A 13,581-nucleotide genomic window follows, 5' to 3' on the forward strand; every position below is an offset into this window, starting at 1 on the left:
CTGATTTTAGGGGATCAATGGGATCTACCAAGAGGGCATTAGGCTCCTTGTGCAGTTTGCTATTGGAAGCTTAGTGAGTGTTTTAGAAAGAGCACAAAACTCATGAGTGCTGAAAGCTGCTGTAAAAACACCTCCTAATAAGCAAATTAACACCAGATTCCCAAATCTCGTGAGCCAGGGTTCTGCATGAGACCCTAAATGATGGGAAAATCTATTTTAAGGATGTTTAGGGAACTTCTCAGGATGTGACAATTTTAAAATTTTTTTGTGTGTACTGAATATAATATTTTGTGCACTGGTGCAAGCACAATCTCTGCTCAGTACCCAGTGCCTGTGCAGACACACAAGGTGGTGAAAGATGGTGGGTAGGGGTCTCTTCTTTGGGGAAGTGTGAGAGAGGACATTCCCTGTGGAAGCATCCACGTTCAGCAAATATCACTGTCTTGCTTCACAGGTGAAAATATATTAAATACAAGCCCCTCGATTTTCAAGGTCCAACTGATCTGTATTCTTGTCCATTTAAATATGTGGGTGAATGAGTGAGTAGTACATCAGTGATTGGAATAAGAGATGGGAAATGGTGCAAATAAGGACATTGGACAGAGTACAAAGAATACCATCAATAATGTGATATCATTGCCGGCCTTGCAGAAAAAGTCATACAGATAAAATATGTTATTACTAAGTTGCAAAGTATCAATTTTTTTTTTCCATTAGGACTTATAAATGCCTTCAGGTCTGTCTGCAAAATATTCATCAGTTGTTGGCTTTTTACTTGCCTGGTTGCATCCTGTCCTGGGGCCGCATCCTTCAGGTCGGGAAGGCTGAGTCTGTGGATGGGCAGGCTCTTTCCTCCTCCCATCCCCACGGAGGACTCTGGTCCTGTTTTTGTGCTTCTGGTCCTGTTTCTGTGCTGCACAGATGATGGGAGGTGTAGTGACATTAGCCTGGAAACAGACAGGAGCGTGCTATGTTGCAGCCACAGTGATGCTCCTTGGGTTGCCTTCCATCATGGAAAATCTGACAAATGAATTTAAAAAGGGGAAAAACAGTCAGATAGAGTGGATAGAGGAGGTCTGGCTTAAACAAGGAAGGTGCAGCTCAGCCCTACCTGCCATGGACATGCCTGAGGGTAGCCAGGGACACACACACTGAAAATCACAATAAATATTGGGTGGAAAGAAGGGAGACTCCATTGTTTGGCTCCTCTTCCCTCCCATCCTGCTCCTGTTTGTACAGTCCCCATAATGACACATCTATCTTGGCCTGCTGGACTTTACACTCAGGTGTATGTGTGCTTTGGGCGCTGACTTCAGGGCCCAAAATTAGAAAGACGATGAAAAGAAAACACATTTCCAACACTGCTTAGCTGGAACGAAAGCATTTCTGCTACCCTGCCTGACATCCTGGCTGGCAGGAGCACCCACTGGGTCCCAGCCCCACTGCCCAGGCACACAGCCAGTCTCTCCTCACCAAGGAAAGCAATAAATTATTGCTTGTATGGTAGAGCAGGGACCCAATCCCACCATGCACACTGGAATAGGCAGACCCCAGCCCTCCTACTGGCCATGCAGAGCAGCTGGTAGACCTGGAAATATAAAAGCAAGCTAGAGGCAGGCAGAATAACCTGTTCCCAAAACCACTGTGGGATGCTCAGCCTCAGGAATGTGCAAGCTTTAACTGTCCCAGAGCTGTAAAGTACTGGAGGAGAATGGCTTACTTGGGCTGTGGGTTTGCCATCTCTGTGGTGCTGCCCCAGCAAAGCCCTGCCACATGGTGAGAGCCAGCCACAGGGAACCTCACAGTGGGTGAGGAGGGTCTTTGGGTGGCTGGGGGATCTGGGAGAAGCTTCTGACTAGTTGCCAGGCATTAAGAGTGGCAGAAGTCATTGCTCAGAACTTCACTTGTACCTTGAAAGTGTTCTGGTGTCCAAGCTGATCATCAGCCAGCGAGAAGCTGTGCCAAAAGCTGAACCAGAAAGGGGGACTTTGATAGGAAGAAAAAATCAAACCCAAATCTGTCCCTTCTGCCCATGTCTCCCCAAGGTGGAGGTGAGAAGCTGTCAAAGGGCTCAAGTAGAAGTGTAGCTATTGCAGAGATGTTCAAACTGGACCCAGCTGTATGATGAGGCAGGGACCATCCTCCTGTCCCATCTCCTCAACCTGCAAACTCCCAGCAGATGGCTGAGACTGAGGATGCATGCAGATGGAGAAGGTTGTAAGAACACGGATTTTGCTGATTTGGGCTCCAGCAACTCTGTTTTTCCTCATCTAAAAACTCAAGAAAATGCATTGCCCCACAGTTGTTTTGCACGAGTAGCACTGGAACAATCAGTTTGGAGTTTTGTGGAAGGGGAGGGAGATGTAAGTACAACTTAATCTGATATTTGTTTGATATATTTGTTTGATATAGCCAGTGATTACAAATCTTGTGAGGTATGTGTAATGGTCCAATTGTAAGATATGTGTAATAGCCTTACCACAGGAGTCTTTGAAAATAACACTGCAGGGGTGATGTCAGCTTTACTTTAAACTTAAGCATCTACTGAACATCTATGGCATGAACATGGCATCAAGACACCAAGAAGGTAATGTCAAGCCCTCACAGGCTAGGAAATTAGAGACTTGAGATGTGTATTGCATATCTTTCATTTCAAGTTGCCAAGTGCAAGACATGAGAGATTGGATGAGCAGAGGTTGTCAGCCTTTGGGACTGGACATGGGGCCAGCCAGAGCCACGCTGAGTATGCATAAAGAGCTACAAAAAAGCTAATAAGGAAAATGGAAATTTATATGGCTCGCAGTAGGTAACACAAGGAGTGGTTACACTTTGCTGATAGTCTCTTGGTGCCTTATTTCCCTCACTCTGAAATTAGGATGATGGTTTGCTCGTATCTCACAGGTAAGCCACAAAGACACATTCATTAAACTCTGGGTAATATTTGTAAAGGGTGCAGACATTGGGATGAGACCCTCACAGAAACACCCAGAAACTAAAGCCTAAGTTAAGACAATATTTTCTAAGTGGGACACATCCATCTTGTGACAATGTTTAGTTACAGTGACTTTTATCTCTGCTATGCCAGTCAAGGCACTAAATCATTGCATTTGATGGATGCTGGGGCAGCACGGCCACAATTGCTCATTGTCAGGCTGATACAAAGGTCAGAGCTTTGCTAAGCTTTGGATCAAAATCCAAACCAGTCCCTGTCACGTCCCTCAGGTTTGAAAGAACAATAAATTTACTAATTTAGCTTTAGTGTTGGGTAGTAGCTGGTGCCACCTTTCTCTGTTTCTCCTGAGAAAATAAACCCAGCATCACCATCCCCAAAGCAGCACCGTGATGCTGCAATATGCTGTTAACCTTCACAGCACAAGACAAAGGCTCTGGGGGGAAGGTGAAGGAGGGCAGGAGTTTGTGGGATGACTCAAAGGCTCTGCAACACCTCCCTTGCTGAACTAGAGACAGTTTCATGGAAGTGGCTGTGTGTCCCTGAGCTTTGTGAGGGGTGATGATGCTGGTGAATCAGACCCTGGATGCTCACTGGAGCCTCCCACAGCTGTGGTTCAGTGGCAAGGACACTGGTATTGAAACGACAGAAAAAAAAGGGATCATCCTTTTGGGGTGACCACTCTAGTGGGGATCACCCACTACTGTGGCTTACCCTTAATCCTTTAAAAACGAGTATACAGTCTCCAGCATTATAATTAGCCCAGATGTTTCAAGAAAGATGCAAAAAGTAGGCACAGATAAACCATCTCTGATTCTCTTAATACCAAAATATCTAAATATCTTTTTTTTTTAATTTCCTTTTCCAGCTTTGATCAACAGGTGCTACTCTGAGGTTGTTGATACCACTGTTGCCTAAACACACATATCCCCCATTTCCTTTTGAATATGGATGTATTCTTGGAGGAGCCCGAGGGGATCACTGAACCACACGACACATCCAAATTGGAGATGGACAGAGGGAGTGAGAATGAAGCCAGAGGAGGAGTGGATAGGATGGGGGCATGAGAGACTGGGGCCTATGGGAAGGTACAATTGTGGCAGAAATGGAGGAAGCACTGTGGACTTTATTCTCTGTCTGCGGGAACATCAACATTGAAATCTCTGCTTGGATCTGGATTTGTTGACACAAAATCCAGTGCCCAAACGTGGGGGGTTGGAAGCAGTTTACCTGTTACATTCCCAGTGCTATCTCAGGAACACAACTCCACAGGCTGCAGCAGTTGTAGTATATCTGTCTGCCTCTTATCTAGTGTGTAACCTTCTGGACTGAAGACACAATGTACTGTCTATCCTTTCTGTGATAAAAATAAAGCATATAAAACACACACATATACACACACACACACAATCCCAGGCCAAAAATTCCCTTAGGGGAACATACTGTGACTAGATAAGAAGCTACTAGCTGGCACGTAGTTACCTCTTCATTTCCTAACTGGGACACTCAGGGAAGGGTGGAGTTGGTGCTGGTGAGGGGCCACAGGAGAAGGGGGAGAGAGAGATGTCATGGGATGGATAGCAAGATTAAAAAAAGAGCCATGGAAAGAGCCAACTCAAGGAAAAAGAAGTCAAAAGCAGGCTGGACTTATTCCAGGCTTTCATAACCCCTCCAGCCAGCTGTAAAATCTGACAATTTTTGGGCCATGGGCAGCAAGCCCTGCTAATGCTGTCCTGAGGGACTGAATAGGAGGTCTTTGGGGCTCAGAGCATCAACTTCTAGGTGAGATAAAAATTGAAAAACCTTCTGGAAACTGGAAATCCTCCTGGAAAACTCCTGGAGAGCTGGCAGGTGTATCATGCATGGCAGTGCGTGTTGTTGGTGCTTCACACACCGCACCTTCTGAAGGTCAACTTTCCAGGTGGGAGCAATCTGGTCTCTTCTGGAGGCTGATTTTTCCATCTCTCCTTTACTACTGTTTCCCTTCAGTGGTCCTGGTAAATTTGTGGGTAATATTTTCTTCTGAATGAGAGGTGTGATGTTGTAGTGCTAGGTTTGGTTTAGCAAGCTGCAGCTTTCCCTGAGAGCTCAGCAGGGCTGCTTAGGGCAGTGTGACCATGGTCGCCCTCCCACAGTCCATTTCGGACGGCTCCGCACTCTTGCTCTGGCAGCTCTCAGCTCTACAACCCAGTGACGGCGAAGCAGGCGAGAAGGGTCTCCCCATGAGGGTTTCAGAGGACTTTTAATGGTTACATCTTGTCCTGGTGACACCCAAAGGCAGAGAGACCTCGTGATCCGGGCGCAGGGGGGTTTTTTCAGGGGCTCAGGGGCAGTACATGGGTGGGGTTGGGGTACAGGAACTAATAGGGAGATCTTGAGGGAGTCGCCAGGGCTAGGGGCAGGGGAAAGTGGGGGGAACAATATGGGATCAGAAAAGCAGTGGGTGAACAGATCACCACAGTGTGACTGGCATCACCTCCTGGGCACATGGGGAGGCTCTGCTGCCAGGTCCTGAGAGCTGTGTCCAACACATCAGAGGCTGGTGGGATTTGGGAAACACTGAAGAAAATAGAGCTTTGGAGGAAAGGTGGAAGTGAAAGAGAAGGGAAACCAGAGGCTCACCATGTTTATGAAACAAACCTTGCTGGAGATCCTGAGCCCAACTCAGCATCCAAGGCCACCAAACTCATACCCACTGCTCAGTTTTTCACTCACTCTGGGTTCTCTTTGTAGATCCAAAGCAATAGAATGGATGAAGGAGAATTGCAATCATAATCAATCCTTATCACCAGTGTTTACACAGTGCTTAAAAACTGTCAGAACCACACCAGTGCTTCCTTTCCTATCAACAACTTCTGCTGGCTCCAGGGCTTGGCAACCAGCAAGGCAGCAGCAGCTCCCACATCGTGCTTTTGTATTATTCTGCATCCAGGAAACCCACCTTCAAATATCTCCCTTCCTCAACATCTCTTGCCCTCAAGCACCTTCAGAGAAAGCAATTTTTCTAAATCCAGCAGCTGGATGAAATTTTTGGTTTATCTTTCCTTTGGATCAAGGTGATGGCCTGGGTTGTAACCTGCCCCTGCCTTGATGCTCTCCGCACTGGTAAGGCAATTGTCCTGGTACCCTGCCAAGGATGCATTTTACAGGTGTCTGCTGGCTGGAGGATGCCAGCAGCCCAAAAGATCACCAGTTGTGGGCAGGGCTCTTTGGAAACATTTTCACAACTAACTGGCTTAGATAGTGGAGTAAAACATGCATTTCCCAAAAGAGGGCATCTCATTTTCACTTTGATGGATGGGCTCAAGTGTTGAGTCAGAATGAAAAGATAATATTTGTGGAAAGCCCACATACTTCAGAAGAACTTAAACCTTCTTTTTCCTTTGGTCTCTTTGTAGTATTTTTAAGAAAACGTTAACTCAAATTTTAAGAACTGTGCTAGGATGGAATAGGAAAACATTTGGTTCTGAAAATGTCAATATTACATATTTGGACATTTTCTGTGTTTGTTTTTTTAAAACAAACAAAACAAAACATTGAAATTTATACTGGCTTTGCTAAAAATGTCAGTTCCATCAAAATGACATTTTGCAATGAGAAACTGGTTTATGCTTCCCCCCTTTTTTTGCTGACTGCTCGCACTTTCTTCAGAAAAAGTGTCCGTCTGGCTTTTACTGGGAACAAACACTTTGTGTGCATCCAGGGGCATTTGCACGTGCAAAAATGCCTTTCGTGTTGGTGCCTGTATGGCAATGCACATACCAGGAAAACATTCCTGCTCATGGAGCCTTCGCCTGCAACTTGCTTGGATTGAGTGAAGAACTGAGCTGCAGCCAGCTCATGAAATAAATTCAAGCATCCTCAGCCATGTGGACCAGCCTTCCCAGGGGGGAGACGCAGCCCTTTACTCCTGTGCTGCCAGATCCAGCACCGGTGCCAGCCAGGCCCTGCTGCTGCCCTGCAGTAAAGCCACCTGGCCTGTGGGCCCTTGGGCAGGGCCAAATCTGCACCGGCCCTGGGCACTCCGGCAGGAGGCTGTGAGAAAGGACAGCTCGGGAGCCATCATAAACACAGGTTGCACTGTGAGCACCAGTCAGTCTGCAGACCGCTTGAGTCAGTGAGGCGTACTTCCCATGGGAACTCTTAGTCCTGGCTAACTTGAGGCAGGACCAATTAGAGCAGGGAGTAAATACACTTAGCATGCTCAGGAAAATACATCTAAAGCTGTTTATACACATTCCTTTGGACCAGTCAGCAACAAAAATGTCCTTACAGCTGTTTCCTCCTTCCTTTCTTCCCCCTCTCTCTCTGTGCTGCTTCAAAAATAAAGCTCGCTGGCCTCACCTAACCCTTGCTGGGTTTACTCCTATTCACTCCCAAGTCTGTCAGGTCTTCTGTGACACCAGCCCCTCGACTGGTGACCTCCCGGCAGACTTCTAACTGTGGGATTTTTCTGGCTCCCCTCAAGGAGCCAAGAGGAAAATGGAATGCAGTAGGAGCCAAGAGGAAAAAGGTTTGCATGTTTCCTTATAATCAAGGAGCTGATACCTGGTACCAAGTCACCTTCATCACCTCGGGCCACCTTCGTCATCAAGCTGGGATTTTGCGTACAGGGTGCACTTGATTGGTACTAATGGCACGTTGAGAGCCACTGCCAAAGCCATAATCGCTATCTAACAAGGATGATCTCAGGCGATGGGGCCATGGCCACAGAGACCACTTACAGGGAACAGGGAACCCAGATCTCATGTCCTAGACCACTGCCCAACCCACAGGGTTGTTCTTTTTCCTCATTGATAGCACGCTTGACTCAATGTGCGTGTTTCATGACCGGTCACGTTAACTACATGGGGCTTTTCCTGTTTTCCAGGTGAGGGACCAAGGCTTTTGTAAGAGAACTCCAACTGAATGACACGGTTGTGCAGCATAAATAGGGTTTGATCCTGAAGAAGATCTTCCCATTAAGCTTTGCTGTGAACCAGTATTTTGTTTTACCAAAAAAAGTGAGGTACTCTAATTTGGATTCACTCAAGATCAGAAGGGTTTTCTCTTCAAAGCCAGGATAAAACCTGAATATGACTAAATTCTCTATGAAAAAAACCCCAAACTTTTTTCTTTAAAATCTGGACAAGACTAGTTGGACTTACTTACTTTATATTTCATATTACTTATTGCACCACATTTTAAAAAGTTGCTCCAGGATTTTTAAAATAGCACGTTTCATACTAAAAATATTTCAAGATACTTGGAGTATTGACAGAGCTGCATTGTCCAAAGTAAAACCTGCTCTTCCTGTGTTTGCCCTACCAGCTGTTTGGTGATTTTGTATGTGGTACAACTGAGGTGTCGGAGTGACAGCACCTCCAGAGCTGGGCAGGCAAGAGGGAGAGATTCATCTCCCCCAGCCATCAAGGATGGGCAGGGCTCTTTGGTTTCCAAAGCTTTCTCCTACCGATCCAGCTGTGGTTAAATGGCTGGCTGATATCTGCCAGACAAACTGGAGGCCAGCTCAGAGGAATCCAGTAGGCGTTGAAGTCACAAGTCCAAGTTTCTGGAAAGAAGCCTCTGCCAAGCTCAAGGAGGCTGAGACAGAGCATCTGGCTGAAACACACACGTGTGCATGCACACATACACACATGCACACACAGCAATTCTCAGAGCTGGGCTAGTTCAGCATTTGCTCAGAGTACTTTAAAGCTTAATTCCAGTGATCGCAGTGGCTTTGTGAGCACATCTCACTAATGGAGCAGTTCCAGGCTTTATTTGGTCAACCCTCTCCACCTTCCCTCATGCTTGTACAACAGAGCAGAGCCTCAATTTCTGGTCCAAAACGTAGGAAGCCCATGGCCTGGACAGAAACAAAGACATGATCCTGTATGTGTGTGTTTAGGGCTGGAAGGGTAACAGTAGGTAAAGATGTGATGGGAGGGGAAGGCAGGACTAGATGTGTTGAGATGAGCAAGAAAGGATCATGTTGTCATCAAAATGCAAGATACCTGTGTGAACTGCTTGGCTTTGTCACAGATTTCTACATGTCTCAAGAGTAAGCAAAGTGAAACCCCCTGTGTCAGGTCGGAATTGTCTAGGAGAGCTCCGTCTGCATTCAGACATGGTCTCCCAAACAAAAACGAGTGAAGAAGACTGGTTGTGGCTTATATGACTACATCTAGTCCACACAGGATGGAAGAAATGGTCATTAGGTCAAGATCTTTGCCACACAAAGAAGAATTTAAGCCACACAATTATACCTGTCTTCCAAACAAAAAACACTCCTTCTGAAACTCTGCTTGAGGGCCATCGAGATGATCAGACAGCAAGTAGACTCCATCAAGAAAAAAAGACCATTTTTGTATGTGTCAAGTCAACCAGCAATGCAGGGGTGGTAAGAGGCAGCCAACACCGCCCAGAAAAGCAGGTGGCAATGTGTCCCACAGCAAACCTCAGCACCATTCCACAGGAGCACCTCTGTGATAGGAAAGCCATTCAATCACTAGTGAACCTAAGCAAAGAGCAGTCCTAATGGAAAGCTGAGATTCAGTTAAATCCACGTGTTAACAGAGATTAGTTCCTTTCCTTGAAAATTTTCAATTATTTTTCTTTAATTGGAAATCTGAAAAGCCTTAAAGATCTTCAGCAGCTGAAAACGTATCTCTCCTTTTCCAACAGAACCTGTAAATTTCCATGGAATAATTCAATGAAAACAAACATTTTGTCACTCACATCAACATTTTCCAGGAAGGAGGGAGAGGATAAGAAGAAACATTATTTTTGACAAGGTATGCTAATTGGCAGAGCTCTTTAATAAATAGATCAGACCAGAGTGCACAACTTCAGTCCACATGGCAGAACGGTTGGTCCTTGAAAGGCTGATAGAGATCTTGTTGGCTGAGTTTCCCCTGTGGTTGACAGAGCATTAGCTAAAGACAGGATACAGGCAACCAGTCCTGCTGAGAGTGACTGGATGCCAAACCAGTGGCTGGCAAGATCTCTAAAGACTTAATGACAGAACGCAAATGCTCACACAGAGACCTGACCAGCAGAGAATTTGCTAGCTGGGGAACTGCAGCCTACCACATACCGTAACAGGAGCTTGCTCTCAAAGAGTGAGGAAAAAAAAAAAACAACAAAAAAGAGAGGCGGTCTGCTCTTCAAGTATTTCCAAGGTGGTTATAACCTTTCTCCAAAGAGGCAAATCCAACATTAAACACCAGGAGAATAAATCAGCTGCAGGGACTGGCAAAAGGCTGAGAATCTAAATTACAGCAAGGTCAATAGGAAGCAGGGGGCTGCTCAGAGGGAGCCAGAGTGAGAAATTCAGCACATCTGGTAGGTACAAAGCAATGCCCTTCGGGCAAACTCAGCCCCCAGCCCACCCCTATGCAGTGCCTAGAACTCAGCAGAGGGAACAACATGCGCAGAGACAGCCGCGGGGAGGTCCTGTCTGAGGGAAATCCGTCTGGAAGAGGGTGGAGGGGGGGAAAGAAAAAAAAGGCAGGTGAATAAATGAGAAGCAGCAGTGTGGCTGTGCAGCTCGTATGGCCGCCTGAACAGATGCGAGCTGCTGCCTCTGCTGGCTCAGGGGATGCTCTCCTGCTCTGGAGACAGAGCTGGCTGCAGTGTTTTCTTTGGTGTGGTTGCATGCATGCCAGCAGCAAGGCTGCACAGCCCCTGGCATAGCCAGCTTTTCCACAGATCTTGCAGGAGAGCTCCAGAGCAGCCCTTTGCATCCCCGCTCTAAGGTGCAATGCTCTTTGACAGCCCTCTGCTTCACACAGCTCCTGGGACGTCAAAATCAATGCAGGGAAGCCTTAAAGCTCCCCTAAAATCAATGCAGGGAAACCTTAAAGCTCCCCTAAATGTCTGTGGGGAACAGGCAGGTCTGAGCCTTGGCACAGCACAGGAGGGATTCCAAGCAGATCTCTGGAGAAGAAAATAAAAGAGAAGCGTGCAGCTGATTTTCCTGTTGACTTGGAGAGACTTGTCAATCAAGCACCCTTTCAATGTGTAATGGGTGGGTTGCAGCCCAAACCCATATTTACAAGAAAATGTCAATAAAAGCTGTATAAGCCTTGAATGTACATGCAGAGACATGGCATGGAAAGCAAGCTGAAAACCAGGGCAAAGAGCAGGAAAAATAAGAATAGAAAAGGTTTTGTTGGAGACAAAAGTAGGTCAGAGACGGATGGTGTTTTGGGGGATGTATCACAGAAACACAGAATATTCTGAGCAGGAAAGGGACCCACATGGATCATTGAGTCCAGATCCTGTATGGAGGCACAGTTAGCTGGCGTTGCAGTGCTGAGCTTATTTGGGCTGTGGGACCAGCAAAGGTTTGATGGTCAGGCTCCCCTGGAAGCATCAGCACTGTCTGCACTCAGTGGGGTAACTCTGCTCTGCTGGGTTCAGTCAGGCACCCCCAAGGGAATACTTCCCAGCATGGCAGCACTTTGATTTGCTCTCATTTCAGATGGCAGCAGATCAATCCTCTGACCTCTGGCTGGGTTTAGATTCGAGTTTGCCACAATATAAAATAGAAAAATTCAAACTTTGATCTCAAATACCTCCAAGATTGCAAAGTGTTGTCAACACTTACAAGTATTCCATTAACATTTAAATACTTTACAGTGTAATTCCCATTTAACAGTTCATAATTTCTTGCTTGCATTATTTTTTGCTGCTATTTATCACCATATCTAATGAGATTTCCCTTTGTAACATTACAAAAGAACATGGGAAGATACATAGCCTTTGAGGGTGACAAGGATGGTACAGGAAAAGAAAAAGGACAATAATATATATTCAAGCTGAATTAAATGGGAAGTTCTGTAGCTTGTACGTGATTGTGGCAAGGAAAGTGCAGAAAACCTTGCAGATGGCAGTTCCTATGTGACCCACAGGAGAAAGCCTTTTCCAGTGTCCCAAGGACGGAAACAGTGATGTTATGTGTCCCTCCCACTGCTCCCAAATGCAGGTGTTGGTACAGTGACAAGCTGCTGTTACCCACGGGGGTGTCAATCATCACAGAAGAACACTGTGGGAAGAACACTGGGAAGGGATCCTTCCTCCCCAGTTCTTCAGCCCAGCTTTGAACTAGTCCAAGGTATTGGAACACTGGCATGAGAATAATATGTATACTTAAATATACATAAACATATAGGGCTATCTATGTGTTATTCAAATGTGAACAGACATGTAAATTTACATTACCTTTTTGTTCAGCTGTGGCTCACACTGCCAACCTCTGTTTAGCCCAGGCCACAGTGACCTACTGAAACAGTGGCTCAGGTGACTGCTTTGCTCAAGGGCTTGGAGGCGGGGAAGAGCTGGGACCATGGTCCCAGAGAAATTGCTGCATGGGGAAAGGAGAGCAAGGAGGTGAGCTGGGGTGCTCAGTGTCACCAGAACAAAGCCAGTCAGGGTCAGAGTACATCTTGAAAAACTTATAAAGGAGTATTTATAAGTTCTCCAGAGTGCATTTAAAACTGGCTGTGGATGTAGTGACTAAAGCTGCAATCCTTAAAGGTATTTAGGTATTTGATTCTCCAGTCAAGCCAAACCTTTGTGGATCTGGGCTCCAGCGCAAGGACTTTCTACCTAGATGAACATGAATAATACTTTGGACAAAAGTACTGGCCAGGTGGCCCTCAGGCCAACTCCCCTGATGGATGTGGTTCTAATAATGTCCTAGATCCTCAATAAGTGGGTCCCAATTCCTCAGAGCCTCTCTGAACTGCGTGGGTTTCACACACAGTCTTGATGTGTGGTAGTCTCTGCCTTTGCCAGCTCTGCCATCCCCTTGACCTCCTGCTCCTGTGGCAAGGCTGAGGTTGTGCAGCACTAGCGAGGGAGCGGGGAGCCTTTCTGGGAAGATGGAAAGATACAGGCAAATGAGGAGAGTAAGGAAAAACCAGCTCAGTTAAGGAACTCAGTCAAGAAGCTGCTATAAGGTAGGATGGTAGGTGCATCTTGGAGGTGGGAAGAGTCACTAAAATACACAGACAATGAAAACATTTTAATTAGAGGTGGCTATCACCTCATCTGGTCAAATATATTACTTGGCTAAAGCTGACATATCCCTGTGGACCATTTCAGCTTCAATCAGTTTTAAAAGGAAGCTTTTCTTGGTGAAAAGAAGAGAAAGAGACTGACTGATGCTGTTTAGCTAGTGTTTAGGACATTGGCCACACTTCAAATCCCTGTTCTGCCTGATTCAGAATGATCTCAAAAACCTCTGCAAGCAGGAAAAAAAATGAGGCTGGGAGGTGATGGTTTAAAAATGCTGCATTGGAATGTTTAAAATATGTCAAAACCTTTTCCTTTTTTTTTTTTTTTTTGAATGGGAAATTCATCAGACCTGACACTTCCTATGAAGAGTTCTGGCTCCAATGAATCAGTATATTTGGACACCCCCTGATTCACCCCCCCACTCCTTCACCTCCATTTCAGCCAAATATTCTTGGCTGGTTCTAATTATACAGCCATATATTTTTATACACACACACAACCAGCGTGTACACGTGAAGGCTCAGTAATCACAGATCAGACGGGGAGGAAAGTGTTGGTAAGACCTTAGCTGCTCCACAACACAAAAAAAAGTCTGAGAACGCTTTTCTCCCCCACCTCTTCACCTC

The 13,581-nt window shown here is 46.0% G+C and overlaps 1 long non-coding RNA gene across 1 annotated transcript in view; it reads right to left on the reverse strand.

The window, feature by feature from the left end:
* Window positions 1–784: 784 nt before the first annotated feature.
* Window positions 785–13,581, reverse strand: part of LOC121669561 — a 130,684-nt gene continuing 117,887 nt past the window's right edge. Inside the window, exon 5 of the long non-coding RNA XR_006017804.1 lies at window positions 785–1,020. This is a non-coding gene — a long non-coding RNA (uncharacterized LOC121669561). The remainder of the gene's footprint in view (window positions 1,021–13,581) is intronic.

Source organism: Corvus kubaryi, unplaced genomic scaffold, assembly GCF_017639235.1.
Source record: "Corvus kubaryi isolate FWS band 111438036 unplaced genomic scaffold, C.kubaryi_AGA036_p1.0 37392, whole genome shotgun sequence".
In the NCBI taxonomy this organism is placed as follows: Eukaryota; Metazoa; Chordata; class Aves; order Passeriformes; family Corvidae; genus Corvus; species Corvus kubaryi.